Source organism: Phyllobates terribilis, unplaced genomic scaffold, assembly GCF_046119375.1.
Source record: "Phyllobates terribilis strain yellow unplaced genomic scaffold, ASM4611937v1 Scaffold_12__6_contigs__length_324123572, whole genome shotgun sequence".
Lineage (NCBI taxonomy): Eukaryota > Metazoa > Chordata > Amphibia > Anura > Dendrobatidae > Phyllobates > Phyllobates terribilis.
The window spans coordinates 69,555,914-69,571,403 of NW_027362772.1; the positions used below are offsets into that span (position 1 = coordinate 69,555,914).

Here is a 15,490-nt window from a genome sequence, read left to right on the forward strand (position 1 = left end):
TAGGCTGCTGAGTGAAGAGCATACATAGGAACACCATACCCCCCTCCACTATACTAGGAGGAGTGCGGTGACCTGAAATGCGTAGTGTTGGCTCGCTTTCAAATGCCGGAGCGACTGCCGAGTTTGTTTAAAGTGATATACGTGTGAAGCGCAGATCACGCTTTAGCAATGGGGTGTGAAGAGCGGGATCTTGTAGGCAGATCCAAACATGTCGTACGCACTCATTTATCATTCCGGAGCTTCTGGTTACAGAATGGGACATTCACTCTCTGCAGATACAAATAGTTTCTTAACCTCTTAATGTGGATAAGTGAAGAAATGTCACTACTTCAGATCCTTATGGGGGATTTAACAACAAGGGATTAGATTATTATCTTCTTTTTTATTTATTTTTTTTGCAGGAATGTTTGTCTAAAGAAAAAGCAATGCACAATTCTACCAGCAGATGGCAGGATGAGGCTTTCTGCTTCTCCTACTTAAAGGGAATGTGTCATCAGAAAATGATCTATTGTTTAAATCAAGTTTTTATATAAAATGCATGTATTTTAAAAAAAATGCATAATTCATTTTATTTTTCATATCGCTGTGTACTCCAAAAATTGCAAATTTCACACTTCTCCTAATTTAAGAAGCCTATTTCCTGTTAGGCACATGGACATTAGCAGCAACAGACTCTATATCTTTATAATCAGAAAACCATATTATATATAAATGACTTCTCAGCTTCTAATCGGAGGATGCTCTGAGCTGAGCAAAGGTCATTGTGAAGGGAGGAGGAGGAGGTGACCTGTGACATTTCCCATTGTTAATAGAGGATCCTGTGTAATCTACTGTATATAGAGGTGTTATCAGTCATTGTACAGGAGGGGGAGGAGGTGAGCTGTGATATCACCTATTGTGAATGGTGGATCCTGTGTTATCTACTGTATATAGAGGTGTTAACAGTCATTGTACAGGAGGAGGAGGAGGTGAGCTGTGGCATCACCTATTGTGAATGCTGGATTATCTACTGTATATAGAGGTGTTAACAGTAATTCTACAGGTTGAGGATGAGGGGAGCTGTGATAAAATAAAAAACCTGATTCAAACAAAAGGCCATTTAGCAATGACACATTTACTTTAAAGAGGTGCCCCAACTCAGACATTTATGGCATATCCACAGGATAGAAGAGTTAGGACATTGTTTCAGTTTAGACGTTCAAAAATCATGCCTCCTCCTTAAAGTGTACCTGTGGTGTCAGGTGACTCTTCAGAAGAAGCTGTCATGTGTTTGACGCGCCCCCTGGGCCAGTGTTGTTTGGGGATACCCGGAGCCGGATCAGATGGGGGTTGTAGTCTCCGAGTGGCTGTGACCCGGTCCGTGCCCAGGGTGTCAAGCTCAGTGTGTGGCAGTCCTTACTGATGTTACTAAAGTTCTTTATGTCGACTACGCCACCCGTTGAATTGCGGTCAATACGGCCGCCGCTGCAGCAGGGTCCACTGAGGCTGATGATGTGAGTGCAGCTTAGGTAGTATAACCCCCAACGGGAGGGGTATAGCCTCAGGGGGTCAGGTGCAGAGGATGGTGTTTGTGGAAGTGCAGGGAAGATGGTAATGAGAGTCAGAGTCGGGTTGTGCAGTTCAGGGTTCTTTACTTACTGCTGTTCTTGTACCGGTCACTCCGGCCTTGAGTGACCACCCGGGCCGTGCTGCGTCCACCAGGTCCTGGACTCGGCCAACCCCCAAGTAGTTCTGGAGCGTGGTTCTGAGCTCCCTTTCTGTCCTGTCCTCGTCTCTGGCCTTCCCCACCAGGGATCCACCTATGTCCGGCTCCCTCGGGCCTCTTGGTGGTAAACCCTTGTCTCTGGGTCCCTGACCCTATGCGTGGTCTGCCTTCCGGGTGGATATAGTGGGTGGCCGTGGCAGATTCTGCCCACGGCCTCCGGTTCCTGGCTAAGGTGTGCTGTAGCCTCTGCCAGCTTGGGATCCGGTACCCTGTTGCCAACTCTTCACCCTTTGATTTAGTTTGGGCTCTCAGAGTTCCTTCTTTCTCCCCCTCTGGGTCTTTCTTTCTCCTCTCTCACTCTTGGCTCTGGGGCTGCTCTGCTCCTCTGCTTTCCTCCACTGCTCTGCAAAAGACTGACAGACTGACCAGCCTTCTACAAAAGACTCCTCTGCAAAAGACTGACGTCTCACTGACTGACCCTGATCTAAGATGGTGCCCACCTTATATACTCCCTCTATGTGTGAGCTCAGGTGACCAGCACCCAATGAGCTCCTAGCTTTACCCAGGCTGCTCCCCCTATCTGCCCCTACACTACTGGGATGTTCCACCCCCCTCCCACTCCAGCCAGGAACAGACACTGTCGTACCTGCACATTTCTAAGTGGGAGTACCGTTGGTCTGCTCCTCGGAAATGAGATGTATGTAGTGCATGCAGCTAACTGAGCTCAGCTCCACACTCCATCCTTACCCGGGAGTGGAATATCACACCTCTGGGTTGAGGTGCAATACCCCTGTAGCAGCCGAATCCTCAGGGTGCTACATTCCCCCCTGGTAAATCACAGCACGTCCTCGGGCTGTAAGATATAAAAAACACCAAAACATACAATTTTTTTCATAAACATAAACATATAAAACATATAAACATTATCAGCAGCATAAACTTTTCATATAAACTTTTCATAAAAACATTCTTGTCTTCTGGTTCCTCCGGTCACGGTGCAACTTGTGACCGGGTAAAGTGCGACAGTCTCTCTTGGAATAAAACAGTTTCCTATAAAACCGGTAGGGGGCGCTTTAGGAAGCGCAACTATATACAAGGGGATATGGCCGCTCTCAGTCCTCGGCCAGGTATTAGGGAGGATTGACCGCTCTCAGTCCTCGGTCAGTGGGAATAGGGACACACGGGGTTCACAGTTCACTTTTGGCTGGTCCCAACGGGGACTATATTTTAACTAAGTAACAGTTCTTATACCCTGATGGGTAACTTTATACAGTCTCTTCACTACCGTACTTCAACGACGGCGTCCTCCTGCTCTTTCTTTGTGGACAGTTTCAGTTTCAGACCCGTCCGGGTCCTCTTGCTCCTCCTCACACCGCAGCTCCTCCTCCGTCAGGCGATGCACATGGAGGGCGTAGGGTCCTTTGGCACACTTGTGCCGGGTGAAGGTGACCTCGTCCCCTAAATACAGGTCACGACCTCTGTGTCCCTCCGGTAGGTGGGACTCAACGTCTCTCCTGGTCACGAAGACGTCGCCTGGGGTGCGGTGATCCCTGATGAAACCCCACCCATGCTGCAGATTGAACTTTATCACAGTCCCGATGGTACGGGGACCATGCGCTGCACGGGGGTTTCTCCTGGTCCGGCTCTTCTGCTCCGCGCTCCTTATTTGGGCTTGTTGTTCCCGGACCCGCCTCTCTCTCCGCTCCCTCTCAAAGACCTCGAGCTGCTGGCGGCAGCACTCTGCACGCTCCGCTGCGGCTGCCCGAGTCTCCTGAGTGAACCCCATGAGGTCTTCTCCGGTGGGATCCCACTCAAACTGGGTCTCTTCTAGCGGGGGCGAGATCCTCTTTATGGGCTTTGGAGCCGGGATCAGGGGTTCGCACATGGCCCTTGCTTTTTGCAGCTCCAGCTGGATGTATTCCTGGGGCCATACGAAGGGCTGCTCATCCGGGCACGTATGCTGGGCGAACAGGTCCTCACCCAGGTGCGGTACTTTAGGTGTTATGGGCGCCGTGGTGGTAGCGGCGCCCGGGTTAACCAGGCCTTGCGACCAGGCTTGGGGCACCTTGAAAGTAAAGGGCACCGTAAGAACGGCGGCGCCCTGTGTTACTTGGCCCTGCGACCAGGCCGGGGGCTCCGCGGAGGTAGGGGGCGCTGTTGGTATTGCGGCGCCCGGGGGTACTAGGCCTTGCGACCAGGCCGATGGTACTTCCTGCTTGGCCACGCTCGGGGTCGAGGCGTGTGACGTCACAGGGGTCGCGGCTTCCGTTTGAGGCCTAGTCTGCGGCGGTGACGTTGCAGCGACGGGCACGGCAGGGGGTACTTCGGGCTCTGCGACGGGGAGCTGGGGCAGGCACGCGGTTTCCCGGCTCGGGGTAGTGACGTCCCCTTTACCTGCCTCCATTCGTTCGGCTCCCTTCTCGGCGCCGTCTCCGGCCTTCAGTCCTCCTGCGCCATCCTCAGAGGCGGTCTGTCTCCTCGTCTCGGGTGGCGTGCTCCGCTGACGACTCTCGGTCTGCTGGGCCATCTCTCGGCTCCACTCCGCCAACGTCTCCCGCTGCACCTGGGCCATCCTCCGTGCGAGGCCCTCCAGCGCGGTCTGTGCACACTCCCGGTCTCGGGGGAGCTGTGTTAGGATCTCCAGCAGGCCTTCTGGAGTGGCGACCTGCAACAGGCTCCTGACCACTGGGTCGGTGCTGCCTGGAGTGGCGGCCCGCATCAGGCTCCTGACCACTGGGTCGGTGCTGCCTGGCTCTCCCTCCATCTCCGGGTGTGCTTTCTCTGGACTCTCTTCCAGACGTCTTGTCTCCGGGTGCGCTCTCTCCAGACTGCTCCAGGCGACACCCATCTTTGTTCTCTTCTTCTGTCTCCGCCCACATCGAGGGTGGTCCCGGGGCAACTTTGTGATTGTCAGTTCCAGGGGCAGTTCTCTCACGCTGATGGACACTTCCAGCATCACAGTCTCTGTTGGTGGGCGCGGTTTCCGCTTTTGGCGCCATTCTTCGACCTGGCCCACGATGGGAGGTGGCCTTTTGCCACCCTCTGGCACGCCCATAATGGCGTCCGCTCCCTCAAGGCGGGAAATCTTCAGAAATGGCGGGAATCGTCTCCCAGTGGCGGGAAACTCCATGGATGGCGGGAAAAAGCTGCAAATGGCGGACAACCGGCGGGAAACGACCTGTGATGGGGCCCGATGGCGGGGACCCTCCGGAACCGGCAGGAGACTTCTTTTTAAGGTAACGGTGTACTTTTCTTCAGGCACGCAGTACCCGGTTGTTGCGGGCACGTTATCCTGCCGACTACGCCAAAGTTGACGCGCCCCCTGGGCCAGTGTTGTTTGGGGATACCCGGAGCCGGATCAGATGGGGGTTGTAGTCTCCGAGTGGCTGTGACCCGGTCCGTGCCCAGGGTGTCAAGCTCAGTGTGTGGCAGTCCTTACTGATGTTACTAAAGTTCTTTATGTCGACTACGCCACCCGTTGAATTGCGGTCAATACGGCCGCCGCTGCAGCAGGGTCCACTGAGGCTGATGATGTGAGTGCAGCTTAGGTAGTATAACCCCCAACGGGAGGGGTATAGCCTCAGGGGGTCAGGTGCAGAGGATGGTGGTTGTGGAAGTGCAGGGAAGATGGTAATGAGAGTCAGAGTCGGGTTGTGCAGTTCAGGGTTCTTTACTTACTGCTGTTCTTGTACCGGTCACTCCGGCCTTGAGTGACCACCCGAGCCGTGCTGCGTCCACCAGGTCCTGGACTCGGCCAACCCCCAAGTAGTTCTGGAGCGTGGTTCTGAGCTCCCTTTCTGTCCTGTCCTCGTCTCTGGCCTTCCCCACCAGGGATCCACCTATGTCCGGCTCCCTCGGGCCTCTTGGTGGTAAACCCTTGTCTCTGGGTCCCTGACCCTATGCGTGGTCTGCCTTCCGGGTGGATATAGTGGGTGGCCGTGGCAGATTCTGCCCACGGCCTCCGGTTCCTGGCTAAGGTGTGCTGTAGCCTCTGCCAGCTTGGGATCCGGTACCCTGTTGCCAACTCTTCACCCTTTGATTTAGTTTGGGCTCTCAGAGTTCCTTCTTTCTCCCCCTCTGGGTCTTTCTTTCTCCTCTCTCACTCTTGGCTCTGGGGCTGTTCTGCTCCTCTGCTTTCCTCCACTGCTCTGCAAAAGACTGACAGACTGACCAGCCTTCTACAAAAGACTCCTCTGCAAAAGACTGACGTCTCACTGACTGACCCTGATCTAAGATGGTGCCCACCTTATATACTCCCTCTATGTGTGAGCTCAGGTGACCAGCACCCAATGAGCTCCTAGCTTTACCCAGGCTGCTCCCCCTATCTGCCCCTACACTACTGGGATGTTCCACCCCCCTCCCACTCCAGCCAGGAACAGACACTGTCGTACCTGCACATTTCTAAGTGGGAGTACCGTTGGTCTGCTCCTCGGAAATGGGATGTGTGTAGTGCATGCAGCTAACTGAGCTCAGCTCCACACTCCATCCTTACCCGGGAGTGGAATATCACACCTCTGGGTTGAGGTGCAATACCCCTGTAGCAGCCGAATCCTCAGGGTGCTACATGTTTGTATATGGGGAATAACACTATTTCTGTCCATTATATGACTTGTTTGTTGCATTTTTCACCAGTTTTCTCTTCTGTAAGGTATATTTCCAATTTTCAGTTGCTTCTGAGCTAGTGGGTGTATTTGTCTTCTATAATGTCTCGTATACAGTGCACATACAGACATGAGGGATTCCTGCTCTTCATTCTCTGTAGCGCACAGGCAGAAGCAGCAGCTGCATAGAGGACATTATACAGCAGTACTGAGCAGTGTAGCTGTGAACCTGCACTGTGGTGAGGCAAAACACCAGAAATATGCAGTATGATCTGTGTGTATTTACCTCTCTCTGCTCCTCCTTTCTATTTCCTTGTCTCCTCTCTATAGATTATAATAGGCAGCTGTAATCTGATCCCTCAGTGAGCTGGTAGTCTATCTTTTTTTAATCAAGACAGATTTGAGCTGGGTTTTCAAAGTGGATGGTGTAACAAGGAGGCAGGAAAGAGGGAATGAAGTGGCTCATAAGTGGAGAAAGAAGCAGACATAGTGCAAAGATTCTCATATTCACTTGTACTATTGATTTATGCAAAGATGGCTGACCATTTAATGGCACCATAGGCGTCCGCTTACTTTACCAATCGCTCATCTAAGTCATGTTCTTATTAAAGTTTATCCTAAAAATATATCGAAAACACTCCACTTATTATCAAGGTACAAAAATATCTCCACCATTGCATGACATAGACAGATCAGCCCATACTGCGGATCAGCTAAGCGGTGCAGTAATAGAAATGTTGCTGATTCCGTCCCTCCGGGATGATGTTTATATCATGTAAACATCCATTTACTTCTCTGCAATCAATGCTCTCCCTTCAGCCAGGCACTGACACAAACATTTCCTCCATCCTGAGTAACCGATGCCAACACCGTCCATTATCTGAAGATACTTCTTACATAGACATTACTCAGAAGAAATTATATCAGTTGCTTCCTTACAACACATTTTGCATTAAAAGGGAACCTGTCAGGTCCCCCCAAAATTTCACAATCTGCCCTAATACCATTTAACGCCCAATCAAGTCCTTGAAAACCTATATAGTAGTACCTTTGAAAGCCTAGAAAATAATTATTGTCATCATTTGCAAATGATGATTTGTCCAACAGGGCTAGTCCCACAGGGCTAGTCCGAAATACTTAGTATATGCCGAGGATAGCTATAAGAGTTGTTTAAGTTTGCAAAGGGACTAACGTCTAGGTATTCAAGGACATGACTGAGATGCAAGATTTTGGGCTCATTTTGGGAGGCCTGGGGGATGTAGCAGATGCTTCTTATAGTTTAACGACTTGTAATATGACTTTTCTACATGTAAGAGTGGAGGAAATGTAACTTGTCTCCATAGATGAAAGGGACATTTTTGTTATTGTTGAGTCACAATGGTGGGAAATGCCATTGACTTCTCCAGAAATGGTTGGCAAATTGTCACATGACAATAATGAATAGTCGAGATAAGGAATAGTCGAGTAGTTGGACTGATGTCATACTGGGTCATTCTCAATGGGTGACTCGATGCATTCCTATTGACCGTATCGCCATGGCTTTGACTGGTTGTTGCGTAGCCAAGGAAGAGGGTCTACGAAGCAGGACAGGTTCCAAAACTCAGACCAAGAGGCTACGGGAGTGGAAGGCCAGATTGGCAGACACCAAGCTGATTGTCCATACTAGCCCTTGTCATACGAGAATTGCAAATCCTTCCCATCAACCTTTCTACCCTCTTAAAAAGGAATCAGCTGGCCCTACAAGAAGTCTGCTACCTTTTTTTACTTCGACCCGGACACTGGGGTTTCATTAATTCCCCTAATGCTCCACATTGACCAGGAGGTGCATCTGGGAATACATGACATGTCTACCCCCATCCCATCTTTATATTAACTAAGGTCCCCCTTACCTTCCATGTAGCAGAACACCCTTGCATCCACTCTTACTCTTCACCCAACTTCACATCAGGCCAGGATTTAATACCACGCTTGATGAGCAGTAGTGCTCCTGTCATGGCGTAAGGCAGTGCTAAGTGCCATTTCCATGTCTGTTATTAATACTTCAAAATGTGGTGCTGGAGAAGGATGTTATCAATACCATGGATGGCAAGAAGAACAAATAATTTAATTTTGGAACAAATCAAGCCAGACATGTTGCTCAACCAAGGATCACCAAGCTAAGACTTGCCTACTTTGGACAGAGCATACAACGAGAGCAATCACTGGAGAAGGACATCATGGTCGGAAGAATAGGAGGAACAAGGAGAAGAAGAAGACCAGCAACCCGATGGCTTGATACAATCAAGATAAGGGTGGAGAAGACCCAGGTGGACCTATCTAGACTTGCTTCCTAAAGAGCATTCATCCATCAAGTCTCCATGGCTCGAGACCAAGCCAAAGGCCATTAAATTATAAATAATAATATTAACACTTTCTACAACCTTTGATCTTTTCATAGCAGCTCTCCGCTGTAGTTTTTTTCCAAACAGTATATTTGACGATGGGTTTTGCAGGACCTTCCCTCTAAGAGTTATTACATCCAGGCTTATAATTTGCCTAAGTGGGGTTTAAATCTTACTTTTGAGCAATTCGAACTATGTAACTTTTTTTTCTCCCCATGTAAGTAAATGGAAAGTTTTTGATACCTCAAATGTTTCCCGATGTGACAGATTAGTAGCAACTCTGCTTCTGGTTTCTTTGTATCGGGATTTCAATGCTGTGTGAAGTAATGTCGGAGACGGGTATTGTCTTCGTCTATTGATGACTTTAAGGTAATAATTCAACTGCATTAGTTCCACATTCCACCTCCTACATTTACAAGGACATGCTTAATCTTTTTTTTTACCCTTCCAGCCCTTTAGATCTTTGCATATGGGTGATCTCATTTTTCCAGGAAAATATATTGCATGGACTGGTTTAGATTAACAACCCATCCGTCCGCCATTGTAAAGACCAAACACTATGGCTTTTCTAGTTAAAGTGGTGAATTATGGAGATGCTATTAAAGGGGTTTACTGGGATATTAAATTAAGGGCTTTTCCTTAGGATAGGACATCACTGTTTGACCAGTGGGGGTCCCATTCCTGGAATGGGCAAGGATGAGTGTGTCTGATACAAGGAATGGGGATGAGTATGGATCCCATGCCCTCTAAAATAAACTTTTGAATGGTGAATTGTCTCATTAACTAAACATATAGGGACAGAGGAACTAGGCATATAGATTCCTCAGATTTTTAGGAAAACCTTAATTGCAATTATTACCTAGTTTTACCAGAAACTGATATTTTTTCTGGGAGTTATTTGGGAAACTTTCAAAAAGTTGGCCAACATTAGGAAAAATTTTAAAATGTTAAAAAAAAAAAATGACTACCTTTTTAATCCCCTCCGCACCAGTGCTACCACCCTAGCAATTCCTTCCAGTTCTGCAGCAATGATGTCACATAAAGCGATCGCAAAAACTCTGCAGCCTCACTTGCCCATCATCCTACGTGTATTTGCTGCAGTGGTCATAAGACTGAAGGACGTGACAGGCGTTGGTTCACCAGAGCAGTGGTCATTATATGGAGGGGGATTGAGCAGACCAGGAAAAAGAGTGAAGGGACCACTCCACTGTGACTTCATCATTCTCAGGACTAGTACTGGTCCGAGATATCAGACCCCCCCATCGATCATAAAGTAATGGCTTGTACTAGTAATAGGTAGTGATGAGTGAGTGTGCTCGTTTAACCCCTTCGCCGAGCGCGCTCAGGTGCTTTACGAGTATCTTCGTCGTGCTCGTATATTAAGTTCGAGTCCCTGCGACTACATGATTTATGGCTGTTAGTCAGCCTCAACAAATGCAGAGATTGCCTGTTTGTTAGGGAGTCCTCACATGTGTTGAGGCTGACTAGGTAATAAATCATGTAGTCGCAGGGACTCGAACTTAATATACGAGCAAGCCGAAGATACTCGGAAAGCACCCGAGCATGCTCGGCGAAAGGGTTAAACGAGCACGCTCGCTCATCACTTTATTTGATAGGCTTTGTTTAAAGGGTTATCCACAATATGGGAAGTTATCACCTATCTTCTGGTTAGGTGATAACTTGCTGATCGGTTTGGATTGAACCGATGGGTCTTCCAATGATCCAGAGAACGGGGCTCTAAAATGCCCCATAAGGGCACAAATATGTGCCACCACTCCATTATTTCTCCATATTACTGTCAGATATAGTCGAGTACGGTACTCGACTATCTGTGACAGTCCTACGGAGAATGAATAGATTAGTGGTGCACTTTCATGGCCGGTGCTCCATTCCAATGGCCCATTTCAGAGCCACACTCTTTGAATCATTGAATGTCCAAGCAGTCAGACCTTCAACAATCAGAAAGTTATCACCTAACTTGTGCTGGGAATAACTCTTTAAAGAAGTCGACCACTACTTGGACAACTCCATGTCACCCCCCATGCTTACCCCCATTAAAATAAAAAAGCATTTACTCACTTCCCGTGCCGGCGCTGTTCCTGCAGTATCGGCACTCGCTCTCCCCAGGGCTCCAGTGCTGTTTTGACTCATGATGCCGGCGCCCAATCAGAGCTGGCGTCACTGTTCCCGCCTCTTGTCGAATTGAACATGAAGAGGAAGTCAGATCAGTTGCAGTCCGGACTTCCTCTTCATGTTTGATTTGTCCAAGGGCGGGGCCAGTGATGCCAGTGCTAATTGGGCGCCTGTGTCACATGTCACAACAACAGCACGGGAGACCTGGGACCGTGAGTGCCGACACCGCGGGAATGGCGCCGCCACGGGAGGTGAGTAAAAGCTTTTTAATTTTATTGGGGCCAAACATTTAGTTCAATAAAGGGTTGTCAAAGTAGAGGACAACCCCTTTAAGTCACTTATATGACATTAGTAATATTGAGCTACAACATGTATTATACACAAGAGCTGCATTTACAGTTCCGCACGCTAAAGAGCTGAAATCTCTCAGCATTTTTTACAGACTTGCTCTGAAAAGTGTCCCCAGTTTCTGCCCAGTAATCTAATGTAGGAAAAACTAACTTTCCTATCGCACTGTAGAAGCTGAGATAAAATGTTATAGCTGTGTCTGACATCATGCATGTTGATCGTTTCCAGAAACAACCAGCAGATTTATGAATACAGCTCTGAAGTATAGTACAAGCTGGACCTCAGGATAAGAACAAGATACATTTTTTTCTAAGGTTACTCAACTTTTCTATCTGTATGTATTTTGCAAACTGGTTTTTGGAGTGTCACAAGTTTCCCGCAACAGACAGGAGTCAGAAGACCACAGGGTCTGCGCACGTACTCCTGCATTGAATTGAAGCACTTCTCCCTCGTATTAAATGGTGCTAGTTTCTTTCAGCAGTGCAGGAGTTAATCTGCTCAGCTTTGAGTCTCTGTAGCTTCTATTTGGAAGTTATCAGCTGTGCTGCATCAGCCACTCCCCTCTCCTATATAGTTTCTGCTCTGGCTATCTGGGATTGCCAGTGTTATGTCTTGTACTGCCTGGTGAGGAGTGAAGGTGTTGGTGTGCGGTAGAGGCAGCTGTGACTGTAGCTTGGTGTTTTGGCTGTGTGCATAGTCCCACCCTCTGCTATTTTTGTCTACCTTCCTAATCCCTTCAGTATATCCCTCTGTTGTCTGTGAGTGCATATTTTGTATGATTGTTATTATCATTTGTCCTTGTATGTCCTTCTTTGTTTGTCTGGTTTGTGTATAAACATACATTATTCCTCCCTACTTCCCTGGATGGGGGAGAGGACAGATAAGGGCTGGTTCAGGAAAACAGCAAGGTTCGTGGCCCCAGCGTCTTCACCATCTGGAGTAACCTGGGGAACAGGGATAGATAGGGCGCCCCTAGTGTTAGGGACAGGATAGGAGCCCCTGGTCCTGGGTTGTCAGACAACCGCAACATGACATGCAGGCTACATAATCCATAAAGCAGTACAGACAGAAGTGACATCACTGGCTTTTAAAAATAGATGTGTAATGTCATCAGTTGTAACAAAACAAGTTATAGATAGTTTTAGTTGAAGCTCAAACTAAAAATAAGAAAACAGATAGGGCAGTGAACTGACCTGTAAAAGCAAGGAATGTCCCTGTAAATCTGGGACAGCTGGAATATTATATGGTGTTTTTCTGCTTCTCTGAAGGAATGTGTAAATTTATATCCTCAGGGTGTCTTTAACTGAAGCAAACAGTACAGTCAGCTGTCATGTAGGTGCATTGTGGACCTGTCAACGTACATCACTTGTGTACACGTCAAGCACACGGGACAGGTTTGTACCTTTCGGCTATGTCTAGGTGCTAAGAATGAATACCGATTCTAAGCTCAGTGGATTCTAAGCATTATGGATTATTCACAAGAAAACTTTGGACGAAGCTTAGGACGTTATAGATAAGGGCAATGGCTCAGAACTAGAGATGAGTAAATCTGTCGCGATTTGTCAAATTGCTCAAATTTGCATCCAAATGTGGGGTCTCTCCAGACACCGCTGCATAATAAATGTAGGGTGAGAAAAAATAAACTCACTGGCGTCATCTCTTCTCGTATCTCCTTCCGCAACCTTCAATGGGTGCCTGGCTTCCAGTGCCGAGTAGGTTTACTACGTCAAGACATCTTACGACGTCTAGGCTCTATTTGGATGGCCGAAGCCCGGTGCCATGCAAGACAAGGTGTTAAGTAGGGGCAGAGACTCTGAGTGTAATGATGTGTCGCTTACTAGGCTGTTTTGATAAAATCAGTGTTTTATCAGCAGGAGATTATCACTACAGGACTAGGTGTCTCATGCCTCCTAGTCCAACCATGCTTCCAGCATTAATGAGCAGCTTTTTGCCAATATACAGTGCACCCAGAAAGCAGCCAATCAGTGGTGTGGGCGGTGTTATACAGGGCTCAGCATTCAGTGCTCTGCTGGATCTGTAGCAGAGAAAACTGTGATTCTATCACAATTGCTACACCCAGAAAACTAAGTGATACATGGCTGGAATCAGGCTCTTTGCCCCTACATCTTGCTGCTGTCAGATTAAATAGCAAAAACCTGCTGACAGATTCCCTTTAAGGTGAATTCAATTTGCCGCTAATAGATTTGCTGATCTCAGGTCAGCAGCATATTAATGGCATTTCCATTGTTTACAATTCTTTTTGATAGAAGGGTCTAATCAATAGTGTCCCATTTCTGTGATTCACATTGATCAGCTGTAATCTTCAAAAGAAGTGGCAGCAAAAGGTTTAATTTCCCAACAGCATCACCACAGGGAAAATAAAGTATTGCATGGTGTTATGTTTCGCCTGGTGGGGTGGATCCTCGAAGCCTTTGGTCTGCATGAGCAGTTGTAAGTAATGCAGCATGGACAGGGGACCTTGATGGCGATTGAAGCAACAGAGGCTGTAGCGACTGGACGACAACAGAAATAGAGGTCCACTATGGAGTGAGAGACTCTGCGTAGGAAAACTGATGAAGCAGAATTGAGATAGCAGCAAAGTAGACTAAACTAAGCAATGAGACAGAGAAGAGTGTGTCATGGAGTCTTATGTGGTATGAATAAGCGATAGAGCAGAGCGTTGCGATGTAGAAGAGCCCTGCAATTTAGCAGAGCCCAGTAATGTAGCAGAGCCCAGTGATGTAGCAGAGCTGGGTAAGAACCAGGAGACCCAATGTAGAAGAAGATCAGCATAACTGAGCGATGTAGCAAAACCAAATGATGTAGCAGAACCTGGCATATCAGGTGACTCAATGCAGTGATGGTTAGCAGAATTGTGCAATGTAGCTGAGTCCAATGATGTACCAGAGTTAGTTATGTCAGGTAGCTCAATGTAGGGATGATTAGCAGAGTTCAGTGAAATAGCAGGAGCTGGGTATTTCATGTGCCACACTATACTGATGATAGGCAGTAAAATAGGTCAAGGAGGGTGAAAACACCAACAACCTGATTACTCTGGTGGGGTGCCTCTGACTGAGCTGGCCTGTGAGGTCCGAAGGCATAACCTCAAAAGTGAGCGCCAAGTTACTATGATAACCGTAACCAACACGCAATGGAACAGAGAAAGCCGGTCAGTGCAAAAAGGGAGTAGAAAGGCTTGTATTACAGAGTCTCATGCGACATGAGTAAGCAATATAACAGAGCCCTGCGATGTAACAGTGATGTAGCAGAGCTAAGTAATACTAGGAGACACAATGTCTAGGAAGATCAGCAAAGTTGAGAAATGTAGCAGAACCTGGTAATTCAGGGGGCTCAATGCAGTGATGATCAGCAGAACTGTGCGATGTAGTAGAGTCCAATGACGTAGCACTGGTATGTCAGATTAGCAGGGTTAAGTGAAATAGCATAGTTTGGTATGTCATGTGCCACAATATAGGAATAATAGGCAGTAAAATAGTTCAAAATAGGGCAAGAACATCAACAACCAGAATACTCAGGCATTGTACCCCCACCTGATCTGGCATATGAGGCCTGAGAGCATAACCTCAGAAGTGAGGAACAGAAGTAGCTGGTTGGTGCAAGAGGGGAGTCTAACGGCTTGTATTAGTGAGTCTTATGAGGCGTGAGTAAGCTATATAGCAGAGCCCTGCAATGTAGCAGAGCTGGGTAATACCAGGAGACTCAATGTAAGGAAAGATCAGCAGAGTTGAGAAATGTAGCAGAACCTGGTAATTCTGGTAGGGTCCAATGATGTAGTAGAGCTGAGTATATCAAGTAGCTGAATGCACTAATGATTCACAGAGTTGAGTGAAATAGCAAAGCTGGATACGTCATGTGCCACAATATTTTTATAAATTAGTTATATACTGGTACACTGAAGGTAAACTAATCAAATTTGCAGAAGATGCAAAGGTAGGGGGGATAGTTAACACTAGACAAGAAAGAGAAAGGATTCAGAAGGATCAAGATGAGCGTGAACAATGGGCAGCGAATAATATAATGGTATTTACCAGGGAGAAATGCAAGATTCTATATCTGGGCAAGGAAAACCAAAATGACATCTACAGAATGGGAGGAATAGAACTAAGCAACAGCGTGTGCGAAAAAGACTTATACTAACAGATCACAGACTGCACATGAGGCCACAGTGTGCTGCAGCTGCAAAAAAGGCAAATATAGTCCTGGGATGTATTAAGAAAAGCATAGAGTCTAGATCACATGAAGTAATTATCTCCCTCTACTCCTCCTTGGTCAGACCTCATCTGGAATACTGTGTCCTGTTC

The 15,490-nt window shown here is 47.5% G+C and overlaps 1 long non-coding RNA gene across 1 annotated transcript in view; it reads right to left on the bottom strand.

Annotated features, from left to right (window-relative positions):
- The window catches only part of LOC141172095 (uncharacterized), a 165,650-nt gene extending 153,210 nt beyond the window's left edge, over positions 1-12,440 (bottom strand). The window contains exon 1 of the long non-coding RNA XR_012252416.1: positions 12,362-12,440. This is a non-coding gene — a long non-coding RNA (uncharacterized lncRNA). The remainder of the gene's footprint in view (positions 1-12,361) is intronic.
- Between the last annotated feature and the right edge of the window lie 3,050 nt (positions 12,441-15,490).